Source organism: Pan paniscus, chromosome 5 (assembly GCF_029289425.2).
Source record: "Pan paniscus chromosome 5, NHGRI_mPanPan1-v2.0_pri, whole genome shotgun sequence".
In the NCBI taxonomy this organism is placed as follows: Eukaryota; Metazoa; Chordata; class Mammalia; order Primates; family Hominidae; genus Pan; species Pan paniscus.
The window spans coordinates 82,583,430-82,606,395 of record NC_073254.2 but is presented as its reverse complement, the minus strand read 5'-3'; the positions used below and the strand labels follow the sequence as shown (position 1 = coordinate 82,606,395).

The 22,966-nt window shown below is 34.7% G+C and overlaps 1 protein-coding gene across 2 annotated transcripts in view; it reads left to right on the top strand.

Annotated features, from left to right (window-relative positions):
• The window catches only part of LOC117978267 (protein eyes shut homolog), a 377,736-nt gene that overhangs the window by 863 nt on the left and 353,907 nt on the right, over positions 1-22,966 (top strand). The gene's annotated exons all lie outside the window — the stretch shown is intronic.

Here is a 22,966-nt window from a genome sequence, read left to right as displayed (position 1 = left end):
AAAAAGACACCCGTTAAAACGGGCACTCAGCGTATTTCTAGTCTGAGAGCAGATTGTGGATTCTCTGATTGATTGACTGATAGCCATCTATCCAATCAGAGAACCATACTGCTATTGCCTTATTTACATACTGTGCCTATTATCCAATCAGATGTTGGATGTAAATGAGGTAGGTTGAGGGCCATGCCTGTAAATATCACCCTTCACTCCAGTCAAACATCAGTTAGTGATCTCCCCGTGAACTTGGAAGATAAACATGCTGGAGCTTGCTTCAAAGGGCACTACCATTTCCTAAAAGGGCTTTAAGAAGGCAGTCGCTAAAACTCGAAGGAGGACAAAAAGCACAAGAGATGCCGCAAAGAGAGCTATTCTAATTACATCTACAAGGTGCTGAAGCAGATCCACGCGGACACTGGAATCTCTTCCAAGGCCATGAGTATCATGAATTTTTTTTTTTTTTTTTTTTTTTTGAGACAGAGTCTCGCTCTGTCGCCCAGGCTGGAGTGCAGTGGCGCGATCTCGGCTCACTGCAGGCTCCGCCCCCCGGGGTTTACGCCATTCTCCTGCCTCAGCCTCCCGAATAGCTGGGACTACAGACGCCCGCCACGTCGCCCGGCTAATTTTTTGTATTTTTAGTAGAGACGGGGTTTCACCGTGTTAGCCAAGATGGTCTCGATCTCCTGACCTCGTGATCCGCCCGCCTCGGCCTCCCAAAGTGCTGGGATTACAGGCGTGAGCCACCGCGCCCGGCCTCATGAATTCTTTTGTTAGTGATATTTTTGAGCGCATTGCCTGTGAGGCTTCCCGCCTGGCGCATTATGACAAGCGCTCGACCATCAGCTGAGCTGGGCGGGGCTGGGCTGGGCTGGGCTGGGCGGGGCTGGGCGGGGCGGGGCTGGGCGGGGCTGGGCGGGGCTAGGCTGGGCGGGGCTGGGCGGGGCGGGGCTGGGCGGGGCTGGGCGGGGCTGGGCGGGGCTGGGTGGGGCTGGGCGGGGCTAGGCTGGGCTGCGCTGGGCTGGGCTAGGCTAGGGCTAGGCTAGGGCTAGGCTAGGGCTAGGCCAGGGCTAGGCCAGGGCTAGGGCTAGGCCAGGGCTAGGGCTAGGCCAGGGCTAGGGCTAGGCCAGGCCAGGCCAAAGGCGCCTAGCTTTAAGCCAATATTTTCCACTAATTGTGGCAGTTTTGAAATGTCACGTATTGGCTTCATTTGTAGGTTCTGAAAATGTCTTCTTGTGTCTTATAAACTGTGACTAAGGATACAATTTATTAGGCAATGGGCACACTGCCAGGCTGTGACTAAGATAGATGTAATGCCGTGATGATTTCATGTCTTCATTAACATATGCTCGTTATTGGTTCCATCGTCTAATTTTAAAACTTCACAAGCCAGGCTCTTTCTATATTTAGATTAGTTGTTTTTAAATTCTAAATGCCTCGGACCCAATCGTTTGGTAAGAATTCATAAAGTGAAAAAATACTGTTATTTTCTTCTATTTTTAAGCTTGATTGAAAAGAATGCTTCTGTCAGAAATAAAATGCAGAGCTCTTGTGTTTTCTCTGTGGGCCTGCAAACATTTAGTTATTTTGTTTACAATGAGTCTCATAAGATTAGAAAATCAAATTGACAGACGATCAATGTCAGATCTAATGAAAGACTACCTGCACAAATAGAATGCAAGATGAAACCTCAAATGGTCACTCAAGCCTTGATGATCATGTGGAAAGCATGCCTGCAGTAAACACTTAATGTAAAAGTGACTTTGATGTGAATATGCACTTAGCATGAATTTCACATTAGCTTGTGAAGAATAGTTTTAAATTGTCTAAAGTATACATGATGAAGTAGCTATTCGTCATGATATACACTGAGAATTGACTTTTTAATCTATATCATTTTAATTATTAGACTGTTAATTATAATAATTTTAAAACTAAGAGACAAAACATACCTTTTTATTCAAAGTGAATTATCATTATATGTATATGTATATACACACACACAAACACACAAAAACATATATGTGAGATATACATGCCTCAGAATATATGTAATCTGGCTGCAGTTTGAATTTTTTAACTATCGAATCTTTTCATGCCTTTGGTATCCTGACAAAAACCAGACTAAGCTTACAGAATTCAATATGGTGTATTTTAAAAGTGAAGACATATGCTATTCGATAGCTCTTACCTTTAGCAGAAGAAACAATATAGATTAAGAATTCTACATTCTAAGTACTCTGGATGATTTTTAAATTTTCTTTAGAAATATTTTTGTCAATTTATTTAAGCAGTGCATAAAATACATTTCAAAGTTTAATATTTTATTTACAATGGCTTAAGTGATCTTTGAATTATTTATCATTATTAAAATAGCATTTCATTTTTAGGATGTGCAAGACTCAAGTACCGCCTTACCTTACCAGTGAGATAATTTATGCGATACTTTTATGTATTGTTATATAATTGAGAATTTGGAGAGGTTTCCATCTCTTAGCTCCCCCTATATTTTCCATTAATTTTCCTTCATTTAATAATCTAGCTTATCAAAAACAGAGAAAGAGGTTTGTAATAATGATAGCAACTAAGAAAATCAAGACTACCGTTAAGAACAACCACACAAAATGAATAAATGTACAAATAGTTTCCTCTCAAAATAAACGATTAAAATCAGCTCAAAGTTACTAACTTCAAAAGTTGTCTAATATTCTTATAGCATATTTAGGTAATATAATTTGAAAACAACGAATTGTATTTTAGAATCAGTTTACATTTTAAACCAAATATGGTAAAGTAAATAAAGATGTTTAGATAAATAATACAGATTTTTTTTAACCAGGAGTATGACATTTTTAAATATATCTCTGAGAATTTGCCAGAAAATGTTTAATCAGAACAGGCATACTGGCTCAGGAACCAAGATCAGTCGTTTTGAAGAATACAACAGAATCTTTGACTTTCATCTCAGTATACACTACTGCAGGCAGAGGAACTTTTGTTTTGTTTTATAGGATTGCTGAGTAGGAAAGAGACCTATTATATTACCTTTTATATATTCTCCTGCCAAAACAAGCTAGATCATTCCCTCTAATCCCAGCTGAATTCTGGGATTTCATACGGCTTTAGAATAATTATTTTAGACCAAATTTGAGTAAAATGCTCAAGTTGCAGTTAACTTGTCATTTCTTAACACTATAAATACAGAACCATGTGTGTTTCTGTATGTGTTTGAATATTCACAGGATATAGAATAGCCAAATTGCTACTTTGTAATTATATAACTATGTTTATATAGCTTCATACTTGACTATAAAGATAGTTTTCTATAAAAGTCAACAAAAAAATCAACTTTTTGACAGAGCCATATTACCTGTATGTGCATGTATTTATAAAATGTTATTGTAGAAATAGTTACATATAGATATAACATTGCTAAGGTAGGCAAAGTAAAAAAAAAATAACAATGATTGACTCCTTGATATTTAATAGGCATCAACTTAATATGGCTGTGACCCAACTTCCTCTCTCTTTTTCCTTCACTGACTTCTACCATTCTCCTATTTTCCCACTGAAAACTCTTTTATCACATGATATATGAAGAAAAATCAAAAGATTACATTGGATCTGAGGTATATATCAAATTAAAATTCAATAAATGCAGTAGAATTTCTCAGAACACCTGCAGTTTAATAACAGAATTGTGTTTTAATTCTGCTCTTTACTAGCCATATACCTTCTGAGAGTTTCGGGAAATATTATTAATCCTACTGTAATATTATTTGTCATAATCTTGCCAAACAAGGGTGATAAATACCATGTCTCTTCTAATTTTGCAATCTATATTTAACTTTTCCCAGAGGTTGATAATTTTAAAATATTACACACATAACTTGCTGTTGAAAATTTCTCAATGGTGCCTAATCATTTAAGAAACTAAATGAACATTTATTTCTATGTACATGGACACCTAATTTGCCCTTGCATATTATATTTCAGTATTACTGAATGATATATAGTTTTCTTGTAAAATGTATATTTTTCACAAATTATTGCCTCTGCTCTCTTTCAACTCTTCCTAAGCTTTCTGGTCTCACCTCAAATTCTCCTTCATTTTGAAAATTTTTATAACTTTATCAGGGAGATTAAGGAATTTTCTCTCTTAGTCATTATATCAAATTTTATATTTTATTAATAATTTTTCTTACGCAATACTGTCTTTTCTTGAGATTATTAAACACTTTGAAGGAAGAAAATGAACATTTTTCCTTTGTCTTCCCAATCTAACATAGCAGAGCAAACTATGGGCAAATATAAATGGCTAAGGGTTTTACAAAGTTTTTTTTTTTTTTTTTTAAATCCACAACAAGCCAATGGTTTACCTCGTTGCTAGTTAACATCATTTTGCACAAGTGCATCAATTTGCAGAAGGTGAAATAACCAGTCAGTGTTGGGTCTGGGATTCCAAGTCAGGCAGGCTGACCCCAGAAAGTACACTGTTAACTATATTTATAGTTTTAGTTACCTGAGCCTCTTCTATACTACTGATTACACAAGGGCGATCTCTGCTTAGAAATTATAATCAAGAAGGAGTAATTTAGTTTAAATGCAAATATTTGTCTTTTTAAAAATATACCTGAAGAAGTTTCTTTTAACAATCACCAAAAATATTAAATTGCATCACAACTTCAAGAGACAAAAAAAAATGAAGAATCAAATGGCAATATGATTAAACTCCATAAGTTACTAGATTTAAAAATATTTACATACTAGTTTACGCAGAGTGCATATGTTTTATTATACATACATATATATATATTTTATTTTTTATTTTTTTTGAGATAGAGTTTTGCTCTTGTTGCCCAGGCTGGAGTGCAATGGCACAATCTTGGCTCACCACAACCTCTGCTTCCCGGGTTCAAGCAATTCTCCTGCCTCAGCCTCCTGAGTAGCGTAGCTGGGATTACAGACAGGCATGTGCCACCACGCCTGGCTAATTTTGTTATTATAATTTTTAAACAATCATGTTCAGTTATAGAACAAAAGTTTCAGTCTTTTCATTGATCTTAGATATTATCTACTTTCTTCATCCTCCTTGTGGGGGTTCTGTATTCATCAGGTGACTATAGCATCAAAATCAGGACATTCTTAAAAGTAGTAAACACTAGAGCAATTAAAATGAAAACAAAGGTCTAGGACAACCCATAGAAACCAGCAATGTACTGTGCAAGCTGAGATGGGTGCTTAGATTTGTCTATTGACCATTTCCTCAGTGTCTTATGAGCCATTGTTTCACAAGACACATAGGATCTTCCATATCTCATTGCGTTTACTTCATGTCTTTTTAAAAAAATTCAGATGGATTTTCTAAACTCAGATGCATAAAAGCAAGTTCTTACTCCTCCTATTATCCTTTCCTAATTTTCTCTGTCATTATCTTTATACTTGAAATTCTATAATTTTCCAAATCTTAATACTTCTCTAATATTAAATATCAGACTAGTGACTTCTGCAGGTTTTATTGTAAAATAGGTTTTTTTTTATAACCTCATGTTAAAAATCAGGATGGTACTAGCAAATGTGTCCCTAAAATGCCAAACATCCTCCTTTCTCTTGCATTTTATAAACCACCACTGGTACAGTTTTGTTGTAACTATGGCCCAAGACTTAAAAAAAAAAAAAAAAGGAAAGGAAAAAAGAAGATTGTTTGCTTTTGAGGGCTGTGTCTCTATCAGAGCTCTCCTACATGTTTTCTTCATTTTTACAAAGTTACAAGCTATATGAACTGTAAAATTATGCAGCATAAATTCATTGTAGAATACATAAGGAGAAAAATGGGAGAAAAGAGAGAGGAAAAAGGGAGGAAAGAGGGAAAAAATAAAACAGAAGTAAGGCTGGAGAGAGAAGAAAAGAAAGAGAAGGAAGGAAAATAGGAAGAAAGGAAGGAAGCGATGAAATCTATTTGACTTCTTGTTATTATTGGGAAATTTGATAGAATGCCTTATATTATTTTCTTGCGTAGTGCTACTTATGAAGACCATTTTACAAAGCTTTGTCTCACCTTGAAGTGTATGGTATTTATTTATTTATTTATTTATTTATTTATTTATTTATTTATTTGCTTAATAGATGTCTGAGCATCTAGGTATCTCAGGAGCCAAGACCATATGAAAGAAGGGATCAAAAACTTACAATGTAATGGTGCAGTTATTATTTCCAAAATTCTAAAAAGTAAAATATAAACCTTCTCTATGAGTTGAAAATTAGCCTAGAGTATATCTTTCAAACAAAATATAATGCAAAGCATTGAAAATTGTCTTTCCACCTTTTTTTAAAATTGTAGCAATTTGAAAACATATTTTAAAGAATGACTTTCTTTCTCCAGAACTGGATAGTTCTACATGTTTATAAATATTACATGTCGTGTTAGAACCAAAAAAATTATATGTTTTAGTCCCTTTATAGTTCCTTATGGAAAACAATTCTTATAAATGATTAATTGGAAAATTATACTTTCCATTTATATTTATCATTGTAGTGACATCTTTTACAATTATAATATCACAAGGAAAAATGTATATCCACTTTTTTCATTACCAGGAAACAAGTATGAAAAGATCTTCTTTTAATAAACTAAGTACCTCAAATTAATATTTAGTGTTTTCTATGAATTATGTCAATTTTTTCATATTCTGCTTCTTTTTAATTTTATTTTTATAGTTTTAGGGAGCACAAGTGTGGTATTATTATATGGCTATATTGCATAGTGGTGAAGTTCACTCCTTCAGTGTAAACATCACCCAAATACTGTACTTTGTACCCGTTGGTAATTTCTCATTCGTCACCTCCCCACTTTCCAAGTCTCCTATGCCTATTATTCCACTCTCTATGTTCACTGTTAACATTATTTAGTTCTTACTTACAAGTGAAAATATGCAATATTTGACTTTCTGTCTCTGACTTTGTCACTTGGTATAATGGCCTCCAGTTCCACCTAAAAGACATAATTTTATTCTTTTTTATTCCTGAGTAGTACTGCATGGTCTGTGTTTATGTGTACAAATTTTCTTTATCCAATAATCCATTGATGGACTCTTAAGTGTATTTCATATCTCCTATTGTGAGAAGTGCTGCAATAAACATACAAGTGAGGTATCTTGTACTGGTGCCAAAACAGATATATAGACCAATGGAACTTAACGGAGGCCTCAGAAACAACACCACAAACAACACCACACATCTATAACCATCTGATCTTAGGCAAACCTGACAAAAACAAGAAATGGGAAAAGGATTCCCTATTTAATAAATGGTGTTGGGAAAATTGGCTAGCCATATGTGGAAAGCTGAAACTGGACCCCTTCCTTACACTTTATACAAAAATTAACTCAAGATGGATTAAAAACTTAAATGTAAGACCTAAAACCCTAAAGTCCTAGAAGAAAGCCTAGGCAATACCATTCAGGACATAGGCATGGGCAAAGACTTCATGACTAAAACACTAAAAGCGATGGCAACAAATAGTTACATATGTATACACGTGCCATGTTGGTGTGCTGCACCCAGTAAATCGTCATTTAACATTAGGTATATCTCCAAATGCTATCCCTCCCCCCTACCCCCACTCCACAACAGGCCCCAGTGTGTGATGTTCCCCTTCCTGTGTCCATGTGTTCTCATTGTTCAATTCCCACCTATGAGTGAGAACATGCGGTGTTTGGTTTTTTGTCCTTGCGATAGTTTACTGAGAATGATGGTTTCCAGCTTCATCCATGTCCCTACAAGGGACATGAATTCATCCTTTTTTATGGCTGCATAGTATTCCATGGTGAATATGTACCACATTTTCTTAATCCAGTCTATCATTGTTGGACGTTTGGGTTGGTTCCAAGTCTTTGCTATTGTGAACAGTGCCGCAATAAACATACATGCACATGTGTCTTTATAGCAGCAAGATTTATAATCCTTTGGGTATATACCCAGTAATGGGATGGCTGGGTCAAATGGTATTTCTAGTTCTAGATCCCTGAGGAATCGCCACACTGACTTCCACAATGGTTGAACTAGTTTACAGTCCCACCAACAGTGTAAAAGTGTTCCTATTTCTCCACATCCTCTCCAGCACCTGTTGTTTCCTGAGTTTTTAATGATCGCCATTCTAACTGGTGTGAGATGGTATCTCATTGTGGTTTTGATTTGCATTTCTCTGATGGCCAGTGATGATGAGCATTTTTTCATGTGTCTTTTGGCTGCATAAATATCTTCTTTTGAGAAGTGTCTGTTCATATCCTTTGCCCACTTGTTGATGGGGTTGTTTGTTTTTTTCTTGTAAATTTGTTTCAGTTCATTGTAGATTCTGGATATTATCCCTTTGTCAGATGAGTAGTTTGCAAAAATTTTCTCCTATTCCATAGGTTTAGTTTAATTCGATCCCATTTGTCAATTTTGGCTTTTGTTGCCATCGCTTTTGGTGTTTTAGAAATGAAGTCCTTCCCCATGCCTATGTCCTGAATGGTATTGCCTAGGTTTTCTTCTAGGGTTTTTATGGTTTTAGGTCTAACATTTAGGTCTTTAATCCATCTTCAGTTAATTTTTGTATAAGGTATAAGGAAGGGATCCAGTTTCAGCTTTCTACATATGGCCAGCCAGTTTTCCCAGCACCATTTATTAAATAGGGAATCCTTTTCCCATTTCTTGTTTTTGTCAGCCTTGTCAAAGATCAGATGGTTGTAGATATGCAGCATTATTTCTGAGGGCTCTGTTCTGTTCCATTAGTCTATATCTCTGTTTTGGTACCAGTACCATGCTGTTTTGGTTACTGTAGCCTTGTAGTATAGTTTGAAGTCAGGTAGTGTGATGCCTCCAGCTTTGTTCTTTTGGCTTAGGATTGATTTGGCAATGTGGGCTCATTTTTGGTTCCATATGAACTTTAAAGTATTTTTTTTCCAATTCTGTGAAGAAAGTCATTGGTAGATTGATGGGGAGGCATTGGATCTATAAATTACCTTGGGCCATATGGCCATTTTCACGATATTGATTCTTCCTACTCATGAGCATGGAATGTTCTTCCATTTGTTTGTATCCTCTTTTATTTCATCTAGCAGTGGTTTGTAGTTCTCCTTGAAGAGGTCCTTCACATCCCTTGTAAGTTGGATTCCTAGGTATTTTATTCTCTTTGAAGCAATTGTGAATGGGAGTTCACTCATGATTTGGCTCTGCGTTTGTCTGTTATTGGTGTATAAGAATGCTTGTGATTTTTGCACATTGATTTTGTATCCTGAGACTTTGCTGAAGTTGCCTATCAGCTTAAGGAGGTTTTGGGCTGAGACGATGGGGTTTTCTAGATATCTAATCATGTCGTCTGCAAACAGGGACAATTTGACTTCCTCTTTTCCTAATTGAATGCCCTTTATTTCCTTCTCCTGCCTGATTGTCCTGGCCAGAACTTCCAACACTATGTTGAATAGGAGTGGTGAGAGAGGGCATCCCACATAATCTTTATCTGTTTATGTTTAGAATCTTTCTACTTAGAGGTTGGTTTACTGCTGGAAAAGTGAGGTGGTAATTTATTACAAAAGGCGGAAAAGTAGGGAGTTATTTGACCTTGATATGTCCCTAAATTATTCCGATTTTTTCTATTGTCATTCACTTCAGCATATGTCATATTTAAAGCTGGAAATTTCCAACTGGACTTTTATGTTTATAGATCCTGAAATATTATCTTGAGTTTATCTTTTTTCTTGCATATATAACCTTGCATTTTTAGTATGTAATTTTTCAAATACTGCTGTATTCTTTTGAAGTAGTCTCAGTGCTACTGCTCATAAATTATTCAGTTGCATTTTTTATGCTTTAAAGATGTATAAACTTAAATCTGAATATTTCTTGGTTTCAAAAACACAAGAAGAACAATAATATGGCTAATGCATCATTTATCACTCATGCGTGAAACTAGTCTAGGTATAAATGTGTGACTAAAGAATATATTATGCCTTTTATTTCTATAGAATAATTATACTTCTAATACTTTAAATTAAAAATAACTTTTTTGTGTTCTAATAAAATCTATTTAAATAGCCTATAACATTTAAAAAAAAAGCTCCCTTTCAATTTTTCATGTTGTCACCAAGCCCCATCAAATCTAGCTTCCAATGAGTACCTCTTAACTTTTACCAGTGTCAATACCCAGCTTCAGGTATTCATCATCTCTCACCTCATGTGTTATAATAACCTTTGCATTGGTCCTGTTTATGTATACAACACATGGCTACTATTTGCCTTTTAGGAAAACATTCAGATAATAATACTCTCTTGCTTTAAAAACAACCCATTACCCAAGGGATAAATAAGAATTCCTTAAAGTGATATTTTAAAAGTTCATTTGTATTTATCTTTCATTTTGTAGTTTGTTTAACAAACATATGAATCCTCCTGTTCTCCCCATTTATGTGTGAGCATATGTTATATATGTGTGTTTATGTATTCGTATGTGTTTGTGTGGGTGCTAGCACAAGCACAGAAGCATACACATGCATAACCACATAATCGCGTCGACTCCACTACATAGGCCTCCTTACTGTATGATCAAGGAGCCATTGGAGCACCAGAAAGAAAATAATAATTACTAAAAAATGGCATTGTAATAAATGGCTTTTGACCTTGGAGGAGGACTGATTTCAGTCTTTTCTGTCCCATATTAGATTTTTCAAGATGCAGAGGTAGACATCAGTATCAATTAAGGGCTCTTAGCATTGTCTTCTGGGGAAGAGCCGGGAAGAACGCCAGAGAAAATGGGCTCTGATACAGTCTAAATAAAGACCTCTAGAGATGTCCCTTCAGGTTGTCTTAAGTAGAAAAGAAAGGATTAAGTTTTCAGTCTGTTAGTTTGTTTTATACCTGCATCTGGCTATCATTAGACGTAGGGTGACACTGGGAAGAACATGATCTTAATCAAGGCAACATTCTTCAGGTAGAACAATTCCTGAAGTTGAGGAAGAGCTCGAAATAATCTCGCAATGCACTTCCAGTAGATGGGGGAATAAGTTTTTCAGTCTTGAACGGAGATCTGGGAAGCACACCATATGGTCTTCTGTACTTACCTTAGAACAGTGATCAAATATATTTTATATGAATTTAATGTTTAGAATATTAATTTGAGGATTGAAGGCATTAGAATTTTAATGAGAATATATTGCAACATTATTGTACCTTCTAGAATGTGAATGACTCATTCAGTACATAAAAGATATAGATTACAAAGGAAAATATGAAATTTGGACATATTAACTGTCTTCTCTCACATATGCATGGAAACACACATTTCGCTGTAATGGAAATAAAAAGAGGTTAAGACAACAAAAAGAGAATATTAAGGCAAATATGTCAAATGATTAATACTCTTGCAGCTGGTATATTGAACAGGGAATGAAGGTTGAACTCTATGTGATATAAATAGGAAAATACTTTACTTTTCTCCAGACCTTGCCTTCAATTATACTCTAGTAAATTCTTTTTGCTGAACCTTAAGTCTGTCTATTGGCTTTCCAATCAATTTCAATTAAAAGAAAATTTTTATTATGGTAATTCTGACACATTCAGACATTAAAATGTCTAGTTTATATAAACAAACCTTCAATTTGATGTCGTAGTTGTAGCTTCTTTCTTCCCAGCACAGACCTGATTCTTGATTCTAGGTTTAAGAAACAATAGAGGAAGTGAGCAAAGGAATTAGAGAAAAAATGCTGCTGAAATATGGCCATTGACGTCTCTATGTGTCCATCATTCAAATTGAGGTTCTTCTTCATGTATCAGGCTTGCTGTTTTTTGGAAGTGCTACAGGGACTTTGTCCCTACTCACCTGTCTAGTATAGGCTATGCCCTTATAGAGTGACCCATGTGAAAACATTCCTTCCATATCTTATTACCCTCACTCTAACCCTATTATAGGTTGGACTACATAAAAATAACAGGAGCCAGCCCATTATCCGCATCGTCTCCTCAGGCCATAGAAGCCCTATACATCTTTAGGCTGCCTGTTTTCATTCATAAGTTGGAGTTAAACATTGAGTACCTATGGACACAAAGAGGGGAACAACAGACACCGGGGCCCACTTGAGGGTGGAGGATGGGAGGTGGGAGGAGGTTGAAGATAAAAGAAAAACAAAAACAAAAGAAGAGAAAACAACAACAACAAAAAACTACTTATCAGATCTATGCTTATTACTTGGGTGATGAAATAATCTGAACACCAAAACCCCGTGACACACGATGTACCCATGTAATAAACCTAACCATGTACCCCTTAAACCTAAAATAAAAGTTGGAAAAAAAAAGGACACATGTTTAACTGCTGACCCTTCTCTCCTCACCTTACCATGGGAAGTATCTCAAAACAGACTGCTGCTGCTTTTAAACTTCTCCAGTGGAAAACAGCCCCTAGCTTCATGTATATTACCAAATTCTCTAGAACACACACAAACGTGTATCAAAAACTCTCACACAACACTTCATTTCTGTACCATGTAGCGTCTATACATTTCTGCAGCTCAGCAAACATTGTTTGAGAAAGAAGGTGCTGGCGGGTGTCCTCTCTACATTCTTTTGAACGTGCTCCCACGTTTGGCTTTAGGAAAAGGACCCCCTCCCACCATCTGACAGAGGAAGTGCCACAGCTTTCTTTATAGCCTATTAATTCCCTTCAAATAATCCATTAAAATGTTATTATTTTCTTGTAGAGCTTGGGGAGATAAGAGGATTTGCTATTTTTAACTAAATCCTGCATGACTGTGTCTCGCACCCTTCTGCAACATAGCAGAATGTTTGTCTCCTATTGTTTTCAATCCTGGTTTTATCAGAATTTGAAGACAATAAATCAGTCCTTATTGTTATCATGTTACATCTCCACCAAACAAATTGCTTATACAAAAATTGATTGGCAAGTATCATGACTTTAATAAATTCTAAGGCAATGAATATTAATCTACAATCCACTAAAGAATAAACAGAAACCAAAAGGAAAACCAGCTTTTTCCCCTTTTAACAGTGATGATACCCTTTGCCTAAAACTTTGGTCCAAAATTAGCATTACTGCAAAGAAAATGAAGTAAAAACACAGTATAGTCCATTTGCACTGGTTCTATTTAAATTACTTGGCTTTAACTATTCATGGTTGAGAGAGGGAGTGGATACATTCAGATACTGTTGGAAATGTTGCCTGCCATTCTGCTGAGTATATGTCCTAGACCCAGTGGATTGTGGAAGAAAATATGAATCTGCTGCTCTCTCAATCCTTGTCAGTTCCAACTCATGTCCCTGATACTGTGAGCTTCAGTAAGCACTGAATGTGCTGCTAGTTTTTAAAAACACAGTACTTATCTTAATAAAACATGGACCCTAAATACAAGCCACTACTTCATCTGATATTTCCATGGAGGAATTGTAAACTGTTTTACCATGGAGAAAAAAGTAGTGTTGTTATTTTGAAAGACAGATTGTGGATCTTCAAAATGGCACCTTTATCAGAAACTGACAAGGATAATTTGCACCTGACAGTTAAACAGGCAAGCAAACTTTATTCAACATTATTGCAATAGTAGTTAAGACTATTGCAATAGGGGAAAGATTGAACTCAACACCACTGAAACAAAAGGCAGGATAGTTTTTCATTGCTGGAGTAACCTAGTACTTTGAAAGACAGATTGTGGATCTTCAAAATGGCACCTTTATCAGAAACTGACAAGGATAATTTTGACTTTAGACTATTTTTCATCAGATGTGCTGACATTAAAACTAAATTCTAATGAAGATATAATACTGCTGTAAAATATTTTTGAGAAACAATTTGGCAATTTTTATCATGAGTGATAAAAACACATCAAATATATTTTTGAAATGAATACACCATGGGTAAAGAAGGTTTGGGAATTTATATTCCCTGTAGTTAATTCAAGACTATGACAGTTTCTAATAACAGTCTCTGTGTAGAGCATTGCCTCTCTTTGATCCATATCTGAACATAGTACTGTTCTGCATAAAATGCTTAAATGGCACCACATCATTTACAAATAAAGCCCAACTTATTGATAGTGGCCTAAACTTTCCTTTCTGCCATGACCGCGTTTATATTTCCAGGTAATTCTAGCCTCTCTCATATGGTATTTACTGTTCCCTCAGATACTCCATATTAAAGCCATTTTACCTTCTTTTCTTTCTTTTTACTATATACATGGCCTTTCCTTCTCCTTGTCTGATAAATTTAGCATCACCTCTTGAAACTCTGTATTTGTCTCTGTGCTCTGGCTCTGATTTCTTTGAATGTGGTACACAACTAGAAAATTATTTAGCTGCTATATTGGAGCTCCTGGAGAGCATGAATTTACTGTGTCTTATAGCTCTTGATCATAGCATGTGATATATATTAGGCAATCTATAAAAATGTTTGTTGAACACTGTATTAAATAAATTAATATGTGATTGAATAATAAAAATATTTGTATTTCAAGAAATAACTATATTTTAATATTTTCAAATTATAATATACCAAATGAACAAACATTTATTATGTAAGTATTAACTCTTATATATAAAATTATTGATGACGTAGGTTAGGATAGCTAAAAGCCTTGGAAGATACAGATAAGGTTTCCTTTTGGGTCAGAGACAAGATTTGTCTCCTAATCAGGATAATAAATACCATGTTTTCTTCCCACTCCATAGCTAAGATTGGACAGACTTGCTAGCAACCCTCTGATGAAACTGGAGTTTCCTATGCTTGTATTTCTCAGCAGTGACATAAACAAACTATTACTGCAGCTTCTACCTGGACCACTCTTCATTGCTCCCAAGAGACTTCAGAATTTCAAAGAAAAATTGCACCTGACAGCTAAACAGGGAGGCAAACTTTATTCAACAATATTGCAATTGTGGTTAAGACTATTGCAATAGGGGAGAGATTGAACTCAACACCACTGAAACAAAAGGCAGGAGAGTTTTTAATTGCTGGAGTAGCCTAGTGGAAAAGTATTGAAGACTATTTGTTAGGTAGGGGTCAACGTGATTAGGCTGTGTTTGCTGATTGGCACTTACCAAAGTCAGAGTCCCACTCTCTCACAGAGCTTGACAGGTAGAGGCACTATATTTCTTAATGATTAGATTTTTAGAAGGATGGCTCTCAAGTTCTTAAGACAAATATACGTGAGCTATAAAACTAGCAAGAGGCTCAAAGATGCTTTACATCTCAAAGGGCGAAGGAAGTCAGGGGCCTAAAATCAAGAAGAAATCTGTTTAGCATTTACTCAAGCTGAGGGGAACATTAAAATTGTCTTGGTCAGAGGACAGGAGAATGATATTTATGCTGCCTGTTAAGCCATAAGTAATAAGGTCTTTTGTCTCTGGCCCAGGAGTCTCATGTCTTCTGCTAGCATAAAACACATTGTTCATGTCTAAGGGGAAAATTTAAATAAAGGCTTGTAGCCTACCATTGTAATTCAGCTCTGCTATATCGTGAAGATCATTAACGTAAAGCAAAAAGTTAATTCCTTTGTTAAATTATCTTCCTCACTGAAGCTTTCCACTGAAATATTGATATTGATTTAATTTCACTTAAATGTTTCTTCAGAGTGTGGTATTATGAAATATATATTTGGTCTTTGACCCCATTTCCTGGAATACAACTCCTAAAATCCTTAGAATCTCCAAAGTCTTTTCATATGCTAATGAGTTGGCTGATAGCTGTTAGCCCCCACAGATGATGACAGTTGGTTGCCAGATAGACCAAGGCTCTAGGGATGAGTTGGGGCTGAAGGTTAAAATGATCACTGGTGGCCAATGGGAGGCAATCTCATGAAACTGAGCCTTCAACCTGTGGCTCATTTGCTACGAGGTAGAGTGTGAGAACTGAATTGAGTTAGAGAATTGAATTGAATCCTTAGAATCTCCAAAGTCTTCTAATATGCTAATAAGTTGGCTGACAGCTGTTGGCCCCCATAGATGATGACAGTTGGTTGCCAGATAGACCAAGGCTCTAGGGACGAGTTGGGGCTGAAGGTTAAAATGATCACCGGTGGCCAATGGGAGGCAATCTCATGAAACTGAACCTTCAACCTGTGGCTCAGTTGCTACATCAAGGTAGAGTGTGAGAATTGAATAGAATTAGATGTAGCTCAGTTGCTACATCGAGGTAGAGTGTGAGAATTGAATTGAATTGAATTGAGTTAGCCCAGCTGGTGTTTCTGCAGAATTGATCACTTCTTTGCTGATGGTGAGGAATCCCCACATCTCCTCTGTCGGAAGAGAATTGTGAGAATATTTGTTATTAGGTCATTTATAATAGAAAGCTGAAATTGAACTCAGCATATAAATCAGAGTCAATCACAGGGCTAACCTAAACAAATTGCAGTCTTTAAACCATATTTACATTTTTAGGTCTATAATAAAGGAATTTCAAGATATTAGTTTAGCCATAGAAGTGATCCATTTTTCTTGAATCTTAGAAAACAAAATAAACTAGTTTACTTTACTGTCATTAATAGACTTTCAAGTTCTTATATTATTTTCTTTACTATAGAATGAATAAAATGCTGATGATGCTTTTAATAAAGTTCAAAACCACCAATTCTTTGCTTTTCAAAATTAAATTTTTTTGCTATTTCTGAGGTTGAAAACAAATAGTATGATTATCAGGATCTTATGTAATGTTGAAAGTGGTTGGAACTTTCAAATCTAGTTCGTATTGTTAAGGAACTTTGAATAGTTTTACTTAATTTTTGAATAGTTTTACTTAATTTTCTAGATCTGAAATTAGTATGGATTATCAGTAAGATTAGAAGAGTTTAGTGAAGATACGTGACCCACATCTTAGAGTCAAAGTCAAACAATGAATTTAACTTCAATGTAACTTATATTGATTAAGAACATTTGCTTTGTGTGTGTGTGTGTGTGTGTGAAAATTTAGGAGTGCATAATATATATGAATATAAGCTTTCATATAAAGCAATGTCACAAGTTTTATGTACATAATTTTCACCTGGAAAGAATACTTAAAATACAGATTCCTGTGTACCATCCACCATAATTCTGATTCAGTAGGTCTGGAGATGTTCTTAGATACCAGAGTTTTTATTCTGACTGAAGGCTACTGCAGACCACACTTTGTGAGAAATTGGTAGAAGAAACAAATTGCTATTGTACGACTTGAGATTAATAACAGATTACAACATGATCTCAAATAATTCATAAATATTTCAGGATGCAGTTTCCTTTACTATACCGTAGTGATTTTCTTGTTTTTAATTTGTCATAACAAGGAATACTTTTTATTGTGGTGAAAAAATCTCACACAACATGAAATATATCTTATTAACAGTTTTTTAGTTATACAGTACAGTGTTGTTAACTATATATACTTTATTGTAGAAAAGGTTTCTAAAACATTTTCATCTTGTATGACTGAAACTCTATACTTATTAGACAATAACTCCTCATTTCCCCATTTCTTTGGACTCTGGCAACCAACATTCTACTTTCTGCTTCTATGAGTTTGACTATTTTTTGGTGACTCATAAAAGTGGAATCATGCAGTATCTGTCCTGGTGATTGGCTTTTTCCACTTAGCATGATGTCCTCAAGTGTCATTTATGTTGTTACAGATGACAGGACTTCCTTCTTTTTTAAAGCTGAATAATATTCTATTTTATACATACACTTACATACACACATGCACACACATACACACACACATATATGCAACTTTTTAAACATTCATCTGTCAGTGGACATTTATGTTTTCATGTCTTGGTTTTTGTGAATAAAGGTGCAGTGAGCATGAAAGTGCAAGTATCTCTCCAAGATCCTGCTTTCAGTTACTTTAGATAAGTATGTAGGAGTAGAATTTGTAGATCATATAGTAGTTCTATTTTTAATTTTTGAGATATCTTCACACTATTTCTTATAGCCCCAGCACGATTTTACAGTAACACCAAGAGGGGATATGGGTTTCAATGTATTCACATCCTCTCTGATTATTGAGGATTATTATTATCACATCCTTACTGATTATTTTCTGTTTTGTTTTGTTTTGATGTCGGCCATCTATAAGAGGGATGACTTGATATTTCATTGTGGTTTTGATCTGTTTTTTCCTGTTTAAAAAGATTTAGCATCTTTTCATGAAGATGTGGGTCATTTGTATGTCTTTTTTTTTTTTGGAGATGTATCTTTTCATGTCCTTTGCCCATTTATAATTGGATAATTTCTTTTTTTCTATTGAGTTTTACAAGTTCCTCATATATGTGGATATTGCTGTTTATTAGACATATGGTTTGCAAATATTGTTTTCTATTCTACAGGTTGCCTTTTTACTCTGTTGATTTTTTACTTTGCTGTGTTGAAGTATTTTAGTTTGACACAGTCTCACTTGTCTGTTTTTGCTTTTGTTTCCTGTGCTTTTTGTGTCATATTCATAAAATCGTGACCTGCACCAACATTATAAAGCTTTCCACTATGTTTTCCTCTGGGAATTTTATAGTTTCATGTCTTATAGTTAAGTCTTTAATCTATTTTGAGATAATTTATGTTTATGCTGTTAGATAAGAATACAATTTTATTCTATTGCATCTGAATATCTTTGGCATGTGAAAAAAATTCAATTTTTCCCAACACCTTTTATTGAAGATACTGATATAATTTTAATGTTTGTCCCCTCCAGATCTCATGTTGAAATGTAATCCCCAATGTTGGAGATAGGGCTTCGTGGGGAATGTTTGGCTCATGGGGGCAGATCCCTCATTAATGGCCATTATTGCAATAATGAGTGAGTTCTCACTCTGAGTTCACACGAGATCTAGTTGTTTAAAGGAGCGTGGTACCCCACATCCCCTTGCTCACGCTCTCATCATGTGACCTGCTGGCTCCCGTTCCCTTCACAATGATTATAAGCTTCCTGAATCCCTCACCAGAAGCAAATGCTGGAGACATGCTTGTACAGCCTGCAGAACCATTTGGCAACTAACTCTTTTCTTTATAAATTACCCAGCCTCCACTATTCCTTTACAGCAACACAACAATGGACTAACACAGATACTATCCTTTCAACATTGTGTATTGTTGAAGATCAGTTGACTATATGTGCATGGGCTTATTTCTGCACCCTCAAACTTGTTTCATTGGTTTATATATCTGCCTTTATGCCTGTATCATGTTATTTTGCTTACTGTAGCTTTGTAGTATGTTTTGAAGTTAGTCCTCTAGCTTTGTTATTGCATGAGACTGTCTGGCTATTGGGGGTCATTTGTGGTTCTTTATGAATTTTAGGATTATTTTGTCTATTTCTGAAAAATGAAATGGCATTGGGATTTTGATGGGATTGCCTGAACCCTATAGATCGCTTCGGGTGGTAATGACATTTTAATAATATTAAGGCTTCCAATATTTATACAGGATATCTTTCCATTTATTTGTGTCTCCTTTAATTTCTTTCATCAATGTTTTATAGTCATTCATTCCCTTGGTTAAGATAATTCCCAAGTATTTTTTTCTTCTTTTTGATGTCATTGTAAATGGTATTGTTTTTAACTTATTTTTCAAAATTGTTCTTTGTTAACGTGTAGAAACACAACTGATTCTATATGTTGATTTTTTATCCCGGAAATTTTCCGAATTCATTTACTAGTTCTAACAGTTTTTATATGAGATCTATTGTGTTTTCTACATGTAAGGTCATATCCTATGTGAATATAATTGATTTTATTTCTTCCTTTCTGATTTGGTTGCCTTTTATTTCTTGCTCTTTCCTAATTTCTCTAGCTAGGACTTCTGGTACTATGTTGAATAGAAGTGATAGGAGAGCACATTCTTGCCTTATCCCTGATCTTACCAGAAAAGCTTTCTTTCTTTCTTTCTTTTTTTTTTTTTTTTTCACCAATGACTGTGATAAAGCTATGGGCTTTACATATTTTACCTTCATCGTGTTGAGATTTTTTTTTCAATTTCTAGTTTTTTATATTTCTTTAATCATAATCAGTGCTGAGTTTTGTCAAATTTTTTCTACATCTATGAAGGTGATCAGGTGGTTTTCACTCTTAATTCTGTAAATGTGGTGTATCATATCGATAGATTTTCCTATGTTGAACAGTCCCTTCATCCCTGAGAGAAATCCCACTTGGTCATGGTATATGATTCTATTAAGATACTATTGAATTTGGTTTGCTAGGAAATTTCAGAGGATTTTTACATCTGTATTCATCTGGAATATTGGTATGCAATTTTTTTCTAGTGTTTTTAATCTAGCTTTAATCTCAGAATAAGGCTGGCCTCATAAAATGATGTTGGAAGTATTGTCTCCTCTTCAATATTTTAGCAAGTGGAAAAAGATTGACATTAATTCCTCTCTACATATTTGGTAGAATTCACCAGTTAAGCCATCTAGTCCTAGACTTTATTTCTGTTGAGAGGTTTTTGCTTATTGATTCAATTTTCTTACTAGATATATGCCTGTTAACACTTTCTATTTCTTCATGATTTAGTCTTAGTAGGTTGTATGTGTCTGGGAATTGATCCATTTCTTTGACGTTATTCAATTTGTAGACGTATAATTTTTGTAATACTCTTTTATAATCTTAATTTCTGTGGCATCAGTTGTAATGTCTCAATTTATAATTTTATTTCAATACTCTCTCTTTTTGTCTTAGTCTAGCTGAGGTTTTGTCAATTTTATTGATATTTCAATAAACCAATTCTTATTTTTGTTGATTTTTAAAATTGTTTTTCTATTTTCTATTTTATTTGTTTCTGCTCTAATCATTAAAATTCCTTCCTTCTGCTAACTTTGGGCTTATTTTGTTCTTCTTTTTCTAGTTTCTTATGGTATAAAGTTAGGTTGTTTATTTGAGATACCTTTTCTTTATAATGTAGGTGTTTATCATGATGAAGGTCTTTCCTAGTGCTGCTTTTGCTACAGCTCATAAATTTTGGTATGTTAGGTTTTCATTTTTGTTTGTCTCAGTACATATTCTAATTTCCCTTGATTTTGTCTTTGATCCATTGGTAGTGTGTTAGTTTTCATATAATTGTAAATTTTCCACTTCTCCTTCTTGTATTGATTTCTATTTTTATTCAGTTGTGTGCAAGAAAGATACTTGGTGTGATTTCAATCGTTTTAAATTTCTTAAGACTTGTTTTGCAACCTACAATGTATTCTTACCTGGAGAAGAATATGTACACTTGAGAAGAATGTTTATTCTACTGGTTTTGTGTAGACTGATTCTATGTATCAGTTGGGTTCAATCAGACTATAGTGTTGTTCAAGCTCTCTTATTCCTTGTTGGTCAACTATCTGGTTTTCTATCCATAATTAAAAGGGGAGTGTGGAATTTCCTGCTATCATCATGTTACTCTCTATCTCACTCCAGTTCTGCCTATTTTACTTTACATATTTGGGTGCTATGTGCATATATATTTGGTATACATTCCTAGTGACTTCACCCTTTTATAATTCTAAGATGTTATTTTTGTTTTATGACAGATTTTGACTTAAATTATATTTTGTCTGATACAAATATGGCTACCTCTGTGTTCTTTTGCTAACCACTTACACATAATATCTTTTTTTCATCCTTTCATTTTCAACCTATGTGCATCCTTAAAGCTAAAGTGAGTCTCTTGTAGGGTGCTTATAGTTAAATCATGGTTTTGGTTTTTATCTTAATTTGTTTAGCTACTCTATATCTTTTTATTGGGGATTTTAATTTGTTTATATTTAAAATATTTATTGATAAAGACTTATTATTGCCATATTATTCATTGTTTTCTGTCTATCTTGTAGCTTTTCTTGTTCCTCTTTTCCTCTCTTGCAGTCTTTTCTTCCCATTGACTTTTATACTGTCAGTGTTTAATTGCTTTGTTATTTTCTTTTGCATATCTCTTATAGATATTTTCTTTGCAGTTACCGTGGGGCTTCCATAAAACGTCTTATAATTATAACAATCTATTTTAAGCTGATAACACATAATTTCAATTGCATACAAAAAACTTTACATATTTACTTCCTCCTCCACACATACACTTTCTGTTACTGATGTCACAATTATACTTTCTTATATTGTGTATAAATGTATTTTAGTTATATTTTTATACTAATACTTTCATTATACACCAGAACTAAAAGTGATTCATATGCTACCATTATAGTATTGAAGGATTCTGTATTCATTAAATATTTACCTTTGCTACCAAGCTGTATACTTTAATATGTTTTTTTTGTTGCTATCTAGCATTCTTTTGTTTACAATTGAAGGACTCCCTTTAGTATTTTTTGTAAGGCAAGTATAATTATAAACTACCTCAACTTTTGTTAATCTGGAAATGTCTTTATTTCTTTTTCATTTTTGAAGGACAGATTTGTTCCATATAGTAATCTTGGTTGGCAACTTTATTTATTTCAGCACTTTGAATACGTCATTCTAGTCCTTCTGGCCTTCAATATTTCTGCTGAGGAATCCTGTGTTAGTTTTATGGAGGATTTCTTGTATATAATGAATCACTTTTATTGTACTGCTTTTTTTTTTTTTTTTTGAGACGGAGTCTCGCTCTGTCACTCAGGCTGGAGTACAGTGGTGTGATCTCGCCTCACTGCAATATTGTGCTGGCTTTTAAAATCCTCTCTTTGTCTTTTATTTCTGACAATGTGGTTACATTGTGTCTTATTGTTGTCTTCTTTGAGTTTATGCCACTGGACTTCTTCAACGTGGATGTTCATTTCCTTGCCCCAATTTGGGAAGTCTTCTGCCATTATTTCTTCCAACAAGAATTTTACCTCTTTAACTCTTCCCCCTCTAAAACTCTCATAATGTGTATTTGTTCCCTTGATGGAGTCACATCAGTCTTTTAGGCTTTCTTCACTCTTCATTCTTTTTCTTTTTGCTTGTCTGGATCATTTCAAAAGTTCACCGTTTTTCTTCTGCACAATTAAGCCTGCTTTTGA